Below are 17,486 nucleotides of genomic sequence, written 5' to 3'. Positions count from 1 at the left end.
AATTTAATTGGTTAATTAACAAAGAAGATTAAAGTATCAGTTATATAAAGTGGGGTCTTTGACTAATGATAGCAACTGTTAAACCAGGATATTAATGAATACCATATCTATTTTTCTTTATTTAAAATTATAGCTCAACAAATTTGATTTGAAGCTAGGGCTGAGTAATTTAAATGTATAAGCATTACTATTGTGCATACTCAGGAAATTCAGAGTTAAAATTAAAAGAAATGGAAACATCCAAACTTGAGGAAGCTTACACTCAAAACATAAACATTAAGTGTGTGGTATAATGCTATTTTGCTTATGTACAATAATACTTGCTGATCCAGTTTGTTAAAAGTGTCCTTATAATTTTTTTTTTCCCTCATACAATGCTCTGACAGCACAAAATTATGGTTGACAGAGGGATGAACAGCCATCTTTTTTGATTATGCCTATATTTATTCTAAATGGAGCTTTTTACATTAATTTTCTGTCTTAAGAATACTTGTTTTCTCCTGTGATCTCAACACTGCTTTCACATGTTTATTTTCCTGAGAGAATCTACATTATTCGTTATCTTACACATACAAAATTAGTTCATTGGACAAAAATATAGAGTCATGTTGTTTATAAAAGGCAAAATTCCATCTGAAGAGCTTCTAGCAAGGAATAAGAAACCCAATGTACATATGAGTAGAAGAACAGTGCAAAAAATTAAATTACGTCTTAGCAGAATATCAGAGCCATACCAACAGAGTCTGATGAAGTTATTAAATGGGCCCTGGGGTGGTGTGTTACAGATCTTAAGTGTGTCAACAGACATGCGCAGTTAACTACGTGACATAAAACAAAAGGTAAGAGGCAGACTGGGTGTCAATGAGTGAACATAAATGCAGACCAGCTGGGCTGATCATGAGATAGTGACATGAAGACTAAATGTATTGATTCGAGCCAGGCAGGTAAAGCAGCAGAATCATGGAGTGTTTTAGGAAATGATCACGGTAATGATGTGGTAAATGTGAATAGGTGCCCAATAAGAGGCAAAATAATCATACCTGAAATGAAGAGGATGGGAGTGTTGCAGGTTTATGGCTTCCCTATTTACACAGTCATACTATTATTGGTATTATGTTAAGATTTATATTTGGTATTTTTAATACTCCATAAACTATATCTAGCTGTTAAACAAAGTATTAATGATTTGGAAAGCTTGACTCATGTCTGGAGTCAGAGTTCATTTATCCTTGTCAACATTCCTGCTCCCCATATCTGTTACAAGCTTTCATTAGCTGCATTGAAGAGATTGTGTGGTAATCAGCATCCATGTTGATGGAAATAAGCACAGCCTAGTACTAAAATAGCTGGTGCCAGAAAATCTGCCCTCTTGCTTTTTGTGGGGTGAAGGCTCTCCTTTCCTGGCACTTGTGCCCGAGCCCTAGATTTGTTGCGATCATTTTGGGAAGCTGACCATTCTGTGCTCAAGGAATCACACTGCCTTTTTCGAAGTGGACTGAAGGCTCATTACAGCGATTTTGGGCATCTGTTACAGCCGTGTTTTGGGTGTCCGTTACAGCAAAAAGGCAGCAAGCAGATACAGAACAAACAGTTTCAGTCTCAAACTGCACAACCTAAACCATCAGTCAAACACAGCCTTTGTATCAGTCTTCTCAAAGCTGAGGTAGAAGAACGTGTAGTACTTTTGAAAAGAGGGTTTCTACAACAGACATCATCAAAGCCAACTACTTCATGTTGCTATAATAAAAAGTGTTTCAAGGAGTGGATTATTTTTTCCTGAGTAAACATAATCTTTATGAAACCTATTTGCTTCATGGTTTGTACTTGTGTGCAAAAGAACACCTCTGTCTATGCCTTTTGCCACAATACCTTACTGAAATGACTGGCACCAGAGTCTTGTCTTTGTAGAGACAAGCTGACCTTTGTGCCTATGGAATCCTATGAAATGCAAGCATCCAGAATATCCATCTTTCCAATAAAAGGGCTGAAAAAGCCTTACAGTTACAGTCTACAAGACTGAATGAAAAAAAATATTTTTCTTTTTTTTTGTTTTATTATGTGTTTGCTCCTTGTGCCCCTTGCCCTCTCTCTGATTCTGCTTACCTGGTGTGCTGGAAGGAGAGTGATTCTGAGAAGTTTCTTTGTCAGATGTTCGGTCTCATCAATGAAAATCCCTTTGTGGCTCATGAGTAGGAGAATCACACGTCTTGCATGTTCATGCCAGCATAGATGTTTCCAGCAGGAACAATATCCTGGTGAGGGCTCAAGAATCCTGTGCCAGGAGCGCATTAAAGTTACATCGTGTTACCATCTCTAAAAAGGTATATTTTACAGTTGCTGAGATTTGGATTTTTTTGGAAGTATTTTTAAAGACACTTCACAGGTGTCTTAGTGTGGCAAACCTGAAAAGTGTGAATGTGAATATATTCCTTGAGAAATGTAGTGGTAGGAACTGTAGTTTGCTGGAAAAGCAAAAACTAAACAAGTTGCTGGTATTTGAATATCTGTTATAGAGCTGGGTGAAGATGTGGCTCTTTGAACTGAAAATTTTGTGACAGATTGGAATGTGTTTTTTTTAATATTAAGTCCCTCTTCTTTCTTCAGTGACATTACCTTTTAGGGACTTCACAGTTCATGGCACTGACTCATTAGGTCATTGTTCTTTTAGTCAGGGCTGAACATCTGGGGAGGAAACATGTCTGAAAATCTGTTGGAGAATGGTCTGCAACTATTATTTCTTACTGCTTCTAATCCCTGAGAACAGTAAGAAGAAGCCAAGCTGGGCACACGACCCATGTCGGACCAAATTTGTGTAACCGTCTGAAGGCCCATCAGGATTGAGGCACAGGCTTCAGGAATGAGGTGTCTGGTCTATTGAGTCCTTCTCTGCAAAAAAGATGTGGAATAATGAAGACAAATGTGAAAACAATCCAGAGGTAGGAAAGGCTCAGCCTTTATTCAAGTTTAGGTTTAGACACCTGGGGAATGTAGCAGGGCAAGTCAGTCAGAACAGAGCAGCTGGCGTCTAGAGAGCAGGCCTGGTGTAGGCTGCTGTAAGAATAAGGCAGAAAAAGTTGTTCCTGCAGAAGTCAAAGTAGCCTTAAGTAGTGCTTTTTGCTCAAAGGAGGAGGGAAGATTCATTTTGAATGGTTTTAATACTTGTGAAACAGTAAAACCAACTGTAGAATCAGAAGAAATATTATCTTGTATTATGCCAGGTGCTGAGCGGTGCAGGCAGAATGAGCCCATTGAATTTCCTCTCTGATTCAGAAGTTTTAGATTTTGATGTAGAGAAAAGGGCACTGATGGGTGTGTGTCTCTGTTAGCCAGTGACGTGGTACATGATGAGAGGGACTCTGATATGACATGATGTGGTGTTCGTTGGTCCAGGGATCATGCTACGAGTCTTGTGGTGGTTTTCTGTGCACGAGCAGATGTACAATGTCTGTCACATTGCAGTACATCACACTTGTGCACAATGGTCCATCACACATGCACACAACGCGTCTCTGCACAGCAGTCCCAAGCAACCTCAGGAAGAGGCTAACTGCCATCTAAAGTGTCCCTCTGTGTGTCAAATATGTCACTTTGCCAGCTCCGCACTATTCTTTACCCTCACATTGCTGAAAAAAATCCCTCCTTTATCCCTCTTATAACAGCTGTGGGAGCCTGTTTGGAGGTCTTAATTCATACTCAGCACTATTTCCATCAACACAGGCCTGCTCTCTTTACTATATAGAGGGGTTTTTTATGATTATAGATGATAAGAAGATAGTGTCTGCTCTCTGGTGGTACTCAGCTTCTGCTTTGCTGGTTTCTCTTCTGGAGAAGCATGTCAGTTCCTGTCACTTCATCCTGACATATTCTTTGACCAGTGCTCTGAAGTCAGTTTGTTTGGAAGCTAAACCAGAGAATTGCCAGTGGTCACTGAGTGAGGCTGAGGGTTGTGATCGGGAGATGTGATGATGAACATTGGCTGCATCCAGTCACATATTTAGGGCTACAAATGCACCCTGGGGTTCAGGCCTCTGTGATGTGGCCAGGTGGCTGTCTGTCTGTGTGTCTGTCCAGGGAGGTGACTGCACAACCCCCCCTGGGAACAATATGTGCCTGGGGTCCCCCCACCCAGTCCTGAACCGGGTGGTTTTGTTCATAGAGTCCTGAACCATAGATCATTCTTCAAGTACCTTTATGGTCTTTGAAAATATGAATTGGGTCTTCTAAGTGCTTGTAATACGTTGTACTGGACACTATTAATAACGTGCAGTCAGTTATTGGACAAGGCCAATAATGTTAGCCAAGGCCAAGGTTTCTGTTAGAAGCAGTAAAATTTAATAAGCAGGAGTGCTGTTGTACATTTACAGCAAAGCCAAACTTAGTATTTGCAAAAGAAGCTCAGAGCCCAGCATGCCAAAGTAAAGACTGCAAAGGATTAAACAAGCAGATTGTTTTGCAGAGGGAAATTCTGGAAAGCTAGGGTCAGCATCGCTGCCTGGCTTGAAGACTTTCTTAAAACATTTTAGAAACAGGAATTCATGTAATGAATGGTAATAAGGACAACGTGAGAATAACAGAATTTTATTATAATGTTTTACAATATTGTGTGGTTAAAAAACCCACAAAATCCAAAACCAAACACGACAAACCTCATTAGAGTCTGCTGCTTGGGGGAAACTGTAGCAGCATTGGGCTATTGAATTCTTAAGGCTTTCCCATTGATTCCCAATTCACAGCATGCAGATCCGGTTAGGTGTCAGGCTCCATAGTGCTTTCATCTGATGACCTTCTGTATTTGCTTGTAATGGATATTCTGTGCTACCTTACCAGAGATCTGATTTCTGACCCTTGTCTTTGTACTCATGGCCTCAATTTTTCAGAAGATAATGTGCCAATTATATTAAAATCTTGAGTAGATAAGCCAACCATCTTGCAGCTTTTGCACAGTGCTAGTGAGCACACTCATATTTTCTGCCCACTTGGGCAGGATGACTGGAAGACTTGACTGGAAGACTTGTCTCAAGGCAGTCCAGTCCAGTGGACCATAACATACTTGTCCTGCACTTTGTCTCCTGTATTTGGCCATTCCTGATTGCTATTTTGCAGCTTGTGTAGATCCAGAGTAGATCTGGATTCCACTAAAAATTAAGGGTTGTAATGTGCTGCTGAGACTATTAGGATTTTGAAAATGATGACTCTAGAAAGATCTTGGCTTTTAAAGAACATGCAGATCTCTCAGTCAAAAGCCAAAAGCTGTGGAAAGAGAGTAGCTCCTTCCTCAACCTTTTATTATCTCGCGTGTGATAGTGACGAAACCTGCAGTTTCGTCCAGTGTCCTCTTCCTGCACATGCCCACAGCCACGGCTGGAGGACTAATCAGCACTGTTGTGATCTCCTCTATGTTTCAGTACCGTATGTCCCCATTACCAAGGGCATCCTGCATGCTCCGAGGCGTGCTGGTGTGCAGTTCCAGCATGGTTTCACATGAAGAGAGGCTTTTATCTGCATGTTAAAGGTTTATGAAAATGTGCCTAGTACAAATGTGCTGTGCAGGTGTGCATGGAAGGTTTCACAGTTTAAAAAGTGCCAATGTTGTGTCCGGGGCCCAGAGTTGTGACACTTCACAACGCTTTTCAGATCAAGGGCATGTATTTAATTTGTAATGCCTGTGTCACCTGCCCAGCAGCCTGGAGCCATCTTGTATCAGAGCACCATCTATTTTAATCATAAAAATTACCTATATACACGTGGTTCATGCATTATGTACTCTAATATAAGTACTATCCCCACAGTTATCAAGTAACTCAGGCCACAGCTTTAAGTCCCATCTGGCTCCCGACCCAGTGAACTCTTGGAACAACAATTAACTTTGTGGTATCTGAACAGGTAGGATGAAGTGAAGGTGTTGTATGTCTTTTATCAAAGTACAATTTAATACTCTTTTTTAAAAAAAAAAAAAAAATTAGGAACTTGTGTGTTTATTTGTTAACTAAAGTAATTTAGATTCTTGAACTTCAGCAGTGATTTTCAGCTGTGTAATACCTAACAGATAAGGATCAGAGCTTATTTATTTGAGGCTGTATTTGAAACATAAATGAAAGGAGGAAATCTCTGGGTTTTCTTAATCAAATGGGCAAGAAGAGGACTGCATAGGGATGAAGTATTCCTGGTGTTCACTCCTAGTGCATTGCGGCAGGGCCCACGTGGTGGCAGCAAAGGGCGCATTTTAAGGGGAGACGAGCTAAATCCATGGAAGTGCACAAGGATCCTTCCTATCTAACTTTTTCTCTGGTTTTTTCTGTGCCACAAGTAAATTCACAGTCCTTAATTTATCGTGTCTTTCCTTAAAATAATTTTGTGTCTTGAACTGTCCAGGGACTGTCCCATATTTTTGTTGTTCATGTGTGACTTTTATATGCTTGACATACTAAACTGATCTGAAGTCAGTACCTACATGTATTGAAGTTTTTCCAATTGTATTGCTTTTAGCGGAGACTATATTGCCTCAAGGAAATCCATTCACCCCTTTGGGAGCTTTGATCATAATGCTTTGATATTTAAAATTACAACATAGCAATGTACTTTTCATATGACATCCGAAAGCTGGAATTGTGACTGCTTGTCTCATAAATGTCAACTGTCTTGTCTTAGATAAAGAGATTTTTAATTGACCAAAGGATGTTCAAGTGCATCATTATACAACATTGTAATGTGTCATTAAAGTTGTAGACACAAACCATTTTCTCTTTTGATGCTAATTGTCACATTACTTTAGCAATAATAGGAGTTGTTTGGATTATCTTCTTTGTGGTACAATGTCTCAGGAGAGGGTTTGCAGTGAACTTACTACCTGTGCTGTCAAAGGGTCTCAGTTATTCTTATAAAGTAATAGGAGAGAGTACATCTTTTTGGTGTACTTTCGTCCTCTCTTACTGCTCATTTATTTAATAGAAAATGTGTAAATTTACAATACAGTTTACATTAACAGCAGAAATTCCATAGGAATTAAATATATTTCTTTAAATAATTTTAATTAAGATTCATTTTTAAGAGGACTCTGTTTAAGTGATTTAATGAATTAGGACTTCATTACAAACAATCTGCAGCTGACAAATGCATATAAAGAGGATTTGTGTTTCGTTTGACAAGCTGCAACAAGGAAATAGTTATATACATTTTTAGAAGCGATAATAATAGCTTTTTATTAAATACTTTATCGAATCAATTACTGTTCCTTTTCCATTTTCCCCAATTTCAGCTACATACAGATTATTGTGTCCCTGGAAATGTGTATTTCCTGAAGACTTTATACCACATCTTATTCAGGATTCTGTGTTTTAGTTTGTTTGATTGCTTTTTAATGAGTCAAGGATTAGTCATCATTAGCATAATTTTTAGAGCAAGATTTGGAACAAACAGGAATATATTTTCCTAACAACTGTTACTGTTCTATAGAACTGCAAGGTCCACAGTAGATCTGTATCTGTGCTACCTTCAAAGCTGTGTCTACCCAGCCATATGTTTCATGAGCCTTATATTGATGTATACTTTGTATGTGTCTATTTTAATTATGTATTTGTACTGTAGTCATCTTGTAAGGCAAATCCCAATTTTTTTGTTGTGGTTGGTTGGTTGACTGTTGACTTTTTGTTTGTTAATTGTTCAAGCTCTCAGCTACAAAAGAAAGTTAATATTTGTCCCTACTCATTTGGCAAAGATAAATGTGTTATACTGGGAGCTTCAGAAAGTTCAAGATTCTGTGAACTGCTCGAAGGAAAGGTTTCAAATCCATAAGTCCTCTATGCTTTTCTCGGAGATTAATCCCTTGAGTCTTTCCCAAACAGTATGTGGGAAACAGGGACTCCCTTAGAATACATGTAGATTCTAAACAGCATAGGCCCTGACAGGCTTTCACTATGTAACTTATCATATACAAAAGGCAGAAAGCTTAATGCAGTTGCAAGAATTATGGATGAAATCGTTGCTCCAAGAATGCAGGAGGCAGCAGTCTTTAAGCGGTATTCAAGTGAGGCTTTTTATTGCACATTGTCATCCTGGCTGGGATCCTGAGGCACAGGTGTGTGGTGAGTTCATATCAGCAAAAGAAACCATGTTTTCCAAGTCACTGTGATTGAAAAAAGTCTCTTAAGCCAGTATTAGTACTTGAAAATTAAAGTGTACTCAAAAATTAAAGTTTACTTAAAAATTTCCGAGCTATTTCAAGGTGTTTCAACCTTTAGAGCTAAACATATTCTCAGTCATATCACCTGGCAAAAAAGTACCTCTTGGTTCCAAGTGCTAAATCTGCCATATTGCTTCTGTCTTCTGTAAAGCAGACTTCAGAAAGCTTTTCCTTCTAAGCCAGAAAATGGTAAAGCAAAGAAAATGATCCGTTTGCATGTAATTAAAGGATGATGATTCTAAAATCCCAAGTCCTTTAAAGACTATTAAAATCATGAATCAAACCACACTCTTTGTGCAGACAGAGGACAAAATAGGTCTTGCACATCGCAGAACGACCAGTGTAGAATAATTATAGATCCCAGGGTGGATCCATAAAGACATTTCAGGAGTACCTTGTGGTCAGCAGGATCAAAGGCTGCCAAAAACCTGTGGCACAGTTGGAGCTCTGTCATTGTGAGGTATCGGTAATACATGTTGACCAGTTCGAGAGCAATGATAATCGCTTCGACAGAATGACTGAAATTAATTGGAGTTTGTGGAGAAAACCAAACTTAAAGGAAAACAATTCCAAGCCAAACTGTTTTGCTGTAAACTCTTTCAGGTAGCTTTAAAACAAAGGCTGAACCACAGGGATTCAAGTGACACAGACTGGTTCTGAAAGGAGTTCTTTGTCAAGCTGTGGGCAGAGGACCCAGCTTGGGAGTTAGGTACTTGTAATGTGTACTGCCTGAATTACACTTAAGTACTTGTAAGTGTTTAAGTAAGAATTGTTGTAAAGATCCCTTTCTCTAAGAGCTTTTCTCCTATTGCTAAAATGAATGACTCTGGATTTAAGAAGGTTGTCACTGATCAGAGATGCCAGAGGGAAGAGCTGTAAGTGCTGAAGGCAGCCAGACCTGTTAGCAAGTAACAGCAAATTCAAAGGATGCTGGAGGCTGTAGTGGGAAAAGCTTGTGAGAGATAAAGGCTTGTGCAGCACCAAAGGGGTCACCCTCAAGCCCTGGGTTGGATAAGTAGCCCTGGAGCAAGTAGCCCTGTGCTGTGACACAGGTGTCATGTGGTGTTGCCACGCTGACACTGGTGTGACTTTGGGAATGTTGTAGGGCTGTATAGACTGTTTCCCCTTTCCTCCTCTCACATAAGTATCCTTTCCAGTGCTAGGGATAACTAACTAGATAAATTGGTCAGAGAATCATAATGTAGTTAAACCCTATGCAAAAGTTAATTTGTGGTACTTAAGTATTTTTTATTTGCTTTTATTCTTTTTTTGAAATATTAAGCTTGTTTAACGTGAAAAAAATCCAGAATTTAAAATATCCAAATGTCCACTAATATGATTGTATTAATAGGAAACTATACCAAAGAATTCATTAAGGAACTTGTTCATTTTTTTTATGATATAGTAAATTTGGCCATTTTGGAAGTGTTTTTGTTCACATCACAAATACAACAAGGCAGATTTTTCCTCTTCTGGTCAGGTGGGTACTCACTGGCATCTTTTTTCTTTTTTGAAAACATGGGTAATGGCTACAACATTACTTTTTTGTTTCATGCCACTATGAATTCAATTGACATATAGACACTGAGATTTTTTTTCCCTTATCACACTATGATGTTGTCACTGTAGCATTGTCTATTAGGATTATGTGAAAATACTCTGCTCCATCAGCCCTCTTTCCAATTCAGGAGCCATAGCACTGCTACTGCTTACATGTAAATTCTTTTTGCCCATGATACATGAGTTTAGTCTCCTGAAGACTGAGAAATGCTTTGCTCTAACGCAGATTGTTGAGTTCCAAATGGAAAAATAACCTGGGATAAAGATGGTGGGTTACTCTGCATTTGCAGCTCATCATGTTGGGCCATATGTCTATGGATAATCATGATGCCGGAGGCTGGAAGTCCAAAGCCACGTCCTGAGCCCTGTTAGGATAAGGGCCTGTCAGGATCTGGGTCTGGGTAAAATGTAGTGTCTTCTTGTGCAGGAAATCAGGTCCTCAGGTTGCATTTTCTCACCATAAACTAGGAAATCTGTAGAGGTGTACTCTGGACTATTAAAGGGTTCTTCCTTTACTGGGGTTGAAACTGGAATTGGGCTGTGTCTTCTGCAGTGCAATCTGAGGGGAACTACTGCCAGGTTCCTGTAGCTGAGGAGCTGGTCCATTGCTGTCTGTTTCCTCATAGGAAGACACTCAGATACACACAAATAAAGTTTTAATAAATAGGAACTTATTAGTGAGCACTTCCATAAAAAGCATTTTTTAATAAGGAAAATGCTACCTGGCACTTTTTATCCTTGGTTTTGGCTGAAAACCCTGAAGATACCAAGTACTCAGAATGCGAAAACATGTAGCACAGCTGCCACCCTGGCGAGATGCTTACTCTAGGTACTGCTACTATATTATCTTTTATTTTTTCATCATCCGTATAGAAGTGGGGAGCAGAGACCCCACCTGTCCCTGGCATCTCTGCCAACAGGAGGTAGGTGGTAGCAGCAGGTGAGTAGGCAGCTGCTCCCCAGCCCTGCTGGGCTCCTTGAGTGGAGAGTGCGGTTTTGACTGAGACTGCAGAACATGAAAACCGTGGCACAGAAAAGAAAGAACTGGAAAATGCTGGAAGAAATTCTCTAGGCGCTTCCTCTCCTCTGGCAGCAGCAGTAGCAGCAGCTGATATGACTCAGACAAATTTGGTCCGTGTGGTGCTTTCAGCTCTCACAGGATAATGCCTGGGATAACAGTCTGATGGTGCTCTGCTGATGGCCCTGGGTGCATTTAATGCCTCACATTTGAATGTGACAACTTGTGTGAATGAAATTGAGCACCTGAGGTAGCCCATGCCAGGTTATGGCCCTGATGCTGGTGGTTAAACTGCTTTTGCTAGAGAAAGCAATCTAAATTATATGTTTTCTTCATTGCTTTGTAGTACAAGAGAAAATGGAGGAAAATGAAAGACTAGGTTTACTTTCAGAGAAAATATGACTTGAGTTTATTTAAGCATTCATGATTGCTGTTCTAGCCCAAAGGACATGCATTTGTAAAACATCTTTTGTTGTCATCTTGAGAAATCAGTGCACAGAAATTTTTATAGAAATGTCTGACTTTAGCAACTCTTAATACGTCTCCCCGTTGCTTTATCTGATGTTACGACCATCAATCACCCTAAAACTACAACTGTAACACAAATGAGTTGTCCATTTAAAAAACATTTACTTGCATTTTTCAGCTATTGCATATGTTCTAGGCCTGTTTGAAGAGAACCTATAAGCGTGATGTAAAGAAAACAGTGCTTTAATGATTAACCTGTAGGATTGCTGCAGGTTTTTTTTAAATAGGGTATCTGGCTCATAGGTGATATCTGTTCGTTAATATGTTCATACCTTTACAAATCAGCAGATTAAGAGATGTGCTTATACATGTGAACTTTCAAATGTTTCATTCAATTTAAAAATTGACTATTTTTTCTTAATTTAGAAATGTTTTTGATCAAAGTCTTATGGTGTTTTGTTGTTTTTTTTTTTTTTTACTGAACTAGAGAGTTTCAGCATTTTGGCTGTGACAAAAACTGTGAACAGTTTTTAGTTTTTAGAAAAAACAGGTATATTCCAGTAAACAAAAAATGGTTGAAAATCTACTTGTTTGGTACAAACTTTTTGATCTCCTTGAATGATATGGAGAGATGGGAAATACTCAATTTACCAGACAATAAGGGGTACAAATTAAGATGGTAGAGCAATAGCACATTACATTGCTGTTACTTGCATTATTTTATTTGATGCTTACCTGTGTTAATCTAAAATGAAACTACCAGTATTTTTACTATGGACTTCGAATTGAATCCTTAGTCTTCTCTAAGCAATACTTATAATATGGAGAAAACTTCATCTCTAGTCCCACAGCAGGAAAAAAGACAGTAAGTTTGGGGAGGGAGGAGAAATTTTCAAGGTTTGATAAAAGAAATTTAGTCTACTGAGGAGGTTAAAGGCTTGCTTGCTTATTTATTTATTTATTTATATTGCTCAGATACATTTATATTACTCAGATACTCTCTGTGAGTCTTCATGCCAAATCTTGAGTTGTTTAGTCAGAATACCCATTGGATGATCCAGGATTTTTACTTGTTAATAGCTACAATACCCTACATTCTTTTACTGGCAAACAACAAATAGTGTCTTTGAATTTCTTCAGCCTTCTTCACAGAAATACATGTTAAGCCTTTTTTCAGCTGCGCTCATCTATGGGTTTTGAAGTGAATGTTTTTACTTGCCGTGCAGCAACAGTATGCAAAATTTCGAGAGAAGGCTTACTACCTTTTTAATTTTTTTTTGTATTTGTGCCAAAACTGCGTATCCTGTAGTTTCAGCACCCAAAGGAACTTCACGCTCGAATAAGTAGCCAAAACACCAGTTACAGCGAAATAACAGTTATTATTTTGAATCAAACATTGAATGCTTGCTGTAAAAAGTTAACGCAGTCCAAAATTCTTCAAGAATTCAAAGATCATTTTGAATAATGTACAAATACCTACTTATGGCTGTACCAGATGGTAGAAAAAGATTACTAAATTAATGAAAAGAGCTTTTTATAATGAATGTACCCACATTTCTCCATGTTACAATTGTTCAATTAAATTTAGTGTTAAAGAATTATAAGCAACATTAAATTTTCAGTATTATTCAGATAAAACGCAATTACATCCACTGAGTTATTTACCTTGGCCGTTCTGTAGGGATATTCTGTGAAAGGAGGAATGAACAATATATTTTAGTGTCTTTGTTGTGTTTGTGAATCAGTACCTATATATATATATCTATACACACGTATATGTAGAGACAGAGGAATTTTAGTGATATAGGGCTATTTCTGTAAAAATGAAGAGGCTCTTTTTTATTCTAGAGAAGTATACTTTTGCCTAAAGACATTACCAGGAGTCTATTATTTAAAGTGTTTTTATCTTCTTCTTTGTTCCCCAACCCCCCTTGCTTTGTTTTTAAGTAAAACTTTTAATGCAATTCACCAAATTATGAATGGATGAGCTTGAAAATAGCTGAGCACAATATTCCAAGATTGCATGCCAAAGTGGTATTCATACATGCATGTCAAAAGGTTAATGTAAGTTAGGATACAAAAATTTTCCAATACAAACATTTTCCATGCAAAGATTTCTTACAGAGAATTCTTCAGTGCTGTACAGATAAGCGAGAAATATTTTGCTACTTACCAATGCTCACCTAGCAAAGTGTAGGTTAGGAATTTATTTTTAGAGACATTTTTACTGTGAAAGAATCAGCACGACTGTGATAGAGAGCACTGCTGGTTGTAAGAGTTATAATGAAACATTGAAAATGACACGGTTAGAACCTATCTAAATGGAAGCGACCTGTAAAAAGAATTGTGGGAAAATGGCTTTCAGTGACACATTCTCTGAAAAGGAAAGATGCACAATAGGTTCTGCTTCTTTTGGGTGACCCATTGTAATACCTCCAGTCTATCTAACGCATAATGGTAACTAAGAACATAAATTGGTACGAGGTAACAGCAGCCCTTGACACCTACAATTAGTTCTCCAGTGATGAATACATGATAATAGAATCACAAGAACCTTTTTCTAGGCTTAAAATGCTTGTGAGGTTAAGAAAGATAATATTCCTTTAGCCCTTACCTGTCTGAAGTAACAGGGGGGGTGACACCCCGCTCTGTAAAGCACAGTGGGGGAACTTGCACAGGGCTTTTGTTCCTGTCTCAGAGGAGTGGAGGCTGGAACGGTGTGAACTCTCCAGTGCCTCCCCAGACAGTAAGTCCTCTCCTGAGCCTTCTGGCAGCAGTGGCAGAAACCTGCAGTTTTGGTTCTGTGACACCAGCTATTAGTGACCTGCATGTACTGTGCTTCTTGGGCTTAGCAGCAAGGCTTGCAAGACTGGCTCAGGGACACTAGAACAGAAAACTTACGTACTAGGGTTCAGAAACACATGTCAAAAAAGCCTGGAAGTTTCCAGGCCTGAAAATATTTCTCCTAGCCTCTGGTCATTATGTGGCAACATGTAGCACTTGAGGCCACGAAGACATCTTTTAGTCTTACTCAGAGTTATATTCTGTATAATTAAAAATGGCTTTCTCACAAAACTTACCGACAAGAAGCATTCCATGAGGAAATGGTTTTTATATATGCATATGAAAAGGTAAACGTAAATTAGGATGGAAAAAATCATATGCAGTCAAAAACGCTTGCCAGCAAGTTGAAACCAAAATTCAATAAGCTACAGTATAACACTACCACAACCAGTCCACCTGTGCTCAGTTCATGTGGCTCAGAAACATCCTCTTTCTGAGATGCCGGAGGGGTTTTTTTTGATTGTTTGTTTGTTTTTTCAAGTAAGAATTGTCCACCTTGTCCAGGAAATGGAGAGTAAATGCTCAGTTCTCATATTTGCAAGGTTGAGGAAGAGAACATTGTTTTTTATCTATTGCTGAAAGCATCCTGTGTCCAGGAGACAGGCCATATCCTAGGATATTTTCATAGAGTAGATATTAAGATCCAGGTTATCCCCATTCTGCTTTAAGTTGCAGCTGCATAACTGAAGTGATTCACAGGCAGTGAATAAGCAGATAAACATGATAAACTGCTTGTGTCTGTTTGCAGCTGACTGGTGTCATCTGAGAAGCCCAGATCTGTGGCTGTTTATTGGTGCTTTCTGATTCAAAACAGGCAGTGTATATTGCACACAGAAGTAAAAAGTAGGGAAGGGTAGAACCCCATTCTTTCTGTTGATGTTATTTGGGTTCTAAATAAAAGTTGAATCAGGTCTTACTTTCTTCAGACTGGTTTCCTGATATCCACTTTTCATGCTGGGAAATTCGATAAGAAAAATGCATGTTGTTTGTTGAATGTTAGAGAAATGCTGGTTTGGAAGTGGGGTGTGGTGGGGTGAGTGGGTCATCATGGCAAGGAAAAACAGGTAGATAGATCACAGGTAGCAATGCCTGTCGTCTCTCTAGCAGAAATGTGGATTCATCTTGTACTGCTGTAGAGCTTGTGGTTCATACAGTGTTTTTTTCTCCTTCTGCATATGGAAAACTATATTGAAATTATAAAATCAGAACTAAGGCAGCTAGAGGGCACTGTGGCTAAACATTTGTAATCTGCCTTTTAACTAGACCTGATTTCCTTGCCAGACAGAAGTTATAATTCAGAATTAATAATAGCCTTAAGGTTACCCCTCATGTCTTTTGTCATTTCTAGAATGCATCAAAATTACTATAAAAAGGCATCTGAAAGAGGTGTTGTTTCTGTCTTTGATGAGCTTTTGAATGAAGAGCCAAAAATACACAGAACAGGGTATTATTGAATTGCCACAAAATAATCTATTGACTGTAAAACATATATATATTTACAGTTCCATCTGCACATTTTCAGATGTTTAAATCTTCTATACATTACTCATATTTGTCTAATTAATAAATAGCTGTTAAGGGAAGTTGTTATCCATATGTTGTACTAGGATCTTTATGTATGTAAATAGATGACAGATGAGATATGTCAAAAGTTGCTTTTCTGATCAGTGAAGTGCATAAAATATCACTTTGTGAGTTTAGTCTTTACTCTAAATGTCTGGGAAACTGAGTTAAAGAAAAACGGATTTCTGTAACCTGATCAGATCCTTCACACATAACTACCAATATTTCATCTGTGAAATGTATCTCAGGGAAATTTTACTGAAGAAAGATTCTAGACTTTGATTTACTGAGAATGGCAGCTTCTGAACACACAAGGTTGGTTTTAAAGTCAGATTTTGTTATATGGATTTGCTCAAGGAAGCCTTAGCCTTCCTGTAATCCCATTTAAACCAGCAGAAAAATCTTTTGTGGATTGATACTTATGTGAGCAAAGTACACTGAGTCTGTCCATAAGTGAACTGCTAGGAATTAATAAGTCAGGTGCCAGATAATTCCCTCTGAATCTCAAGGTAATCTTTGCTGGATATGGGATACATGCATAGCTAATGGAGAAAACAGATAGGCTTTACAAAATCTTTCTTTAAATGTATACAGAATAGTATCTTGAAATGCTTAGGGTTATAGTTCAATTTAAAAGCAGTGATTCGGAGTGCCAGCATTTTTCCTATATAAAAATGATGAAAAGCAAATGAAATATTACACTGTTTTTTGTGATTCCAGAATTCTTGGCTTGATATTTCATCAGAATGCAGGCTATAGATAAGGTTTTTTAGTGCAGAGTTTACATCTGACATGTCTGAATGCTTTTATCTACATAAATCATGTACTAATTAACTACCATTATTTAATTACATCATCTGTTTGATGGAATGATTTATTAATCCCACCTAATTTGGTGTGTGCCAGTAGCTGTTCACCGTTGTGCAGTTCAGCTGGGATTAGTTCCATGCTGCGTGTTGCAGCTGCACCGTGACTCAACTCCTCTCTTGTTTCTGTTTTATTCAGAATAGTGACAATACAGGTAACAGCTGAGTTGGTTATCTGTTTTGAGTTTGTTGGTGGACTGAGTGCATGCTCAAGGCAAAGATAAAATGATTTCTGTCCTTAGGGGGTGGGATTTTTCCTTTTCAGGCTGCTTATGATTGAGCCTATTGTTCCTGATTTTTGGCCTTGTTATTTTCCAGCATCACTGAAAAATATGTGTCTGCAGCTTCGCAGCAGCGCTAAGTATATCCTGTAGGACATCTGAATTTGCCATAGGCTTGCAAATAGTAAATATAGATATTGAATTTTTGTCACCCTACCAATAGCTATTCTACTTCTGTGAATAATGCATAAAGTATGCTTTTAAAAATGTTAACTGGAACCTACTGTGCTGACTTAAACAAATGGTTGTACTAAGTGTATTAAATTCATGATTTGTAAGATCTGTTAGCAGCTTAACCTTTAGTAGGTTTAATTAAAGGCAACTGATTTTTATCAGTTCAGTTGTTCTTTACTTTCAAGGAGAAAACTGCTGTAATCAACCACCAAAAAGAAATAAAATTTTATTGAATTTGGTATGAAAAGGATCAAACTGACTTGCTAGAATCCATGGATTACAGGGGAACTACCCAGGGCAACTGATTCCTCTCATTGAGACTCAGAATCTCAACGTGAAAGTAAACTCTCTACATTAACGCTTGGTCAATTCTGAGGTATGTTACAGGCAACTGAACATACAATGGACCACTTTTATCTCCTTTCCCTTCTTCTGTCCAACAGGAGACCTAAGTCCCTTCTGTCTTGTGGTATGAAGATCAAAACTAAGGTAACTGAGGGATTCAATAGGGTGCGTGTTTTAAGTAGAAGACC

General features: G+C 38.3%; 1 protein-coding gene across 2 annotated transcripts in view; it reads left to right on the top strand.

Annotated features, from left to right (window-relative positions):
* The window catches only part of TMEM117 (transmembrane protein 117), a 207,404-nt gene that overhangs the window by 32,996 nt on the left and 156,922 nt on the right, over positions 1-17,486 (top strand). The window lies entirely within an intron of this gene.

The sequence above is a fragment of the Columba livia genome, chromosome 1 (assembly GCF_036013475.1).
Source record: "Columba livia isolate bColLiv1 breed racing homer chromosome 1, bColLiv1.pat.W.v2, whole genome shotgun sequence".
Lineage (NCBI taxonomy): Eukaryota > Metazoa > Chordata > Aves > Columbiformes > Columbidae > Columba > Columba livia.
This window is presented reverse-complemented; position numbering and strand designations above follow the sequence as displayed.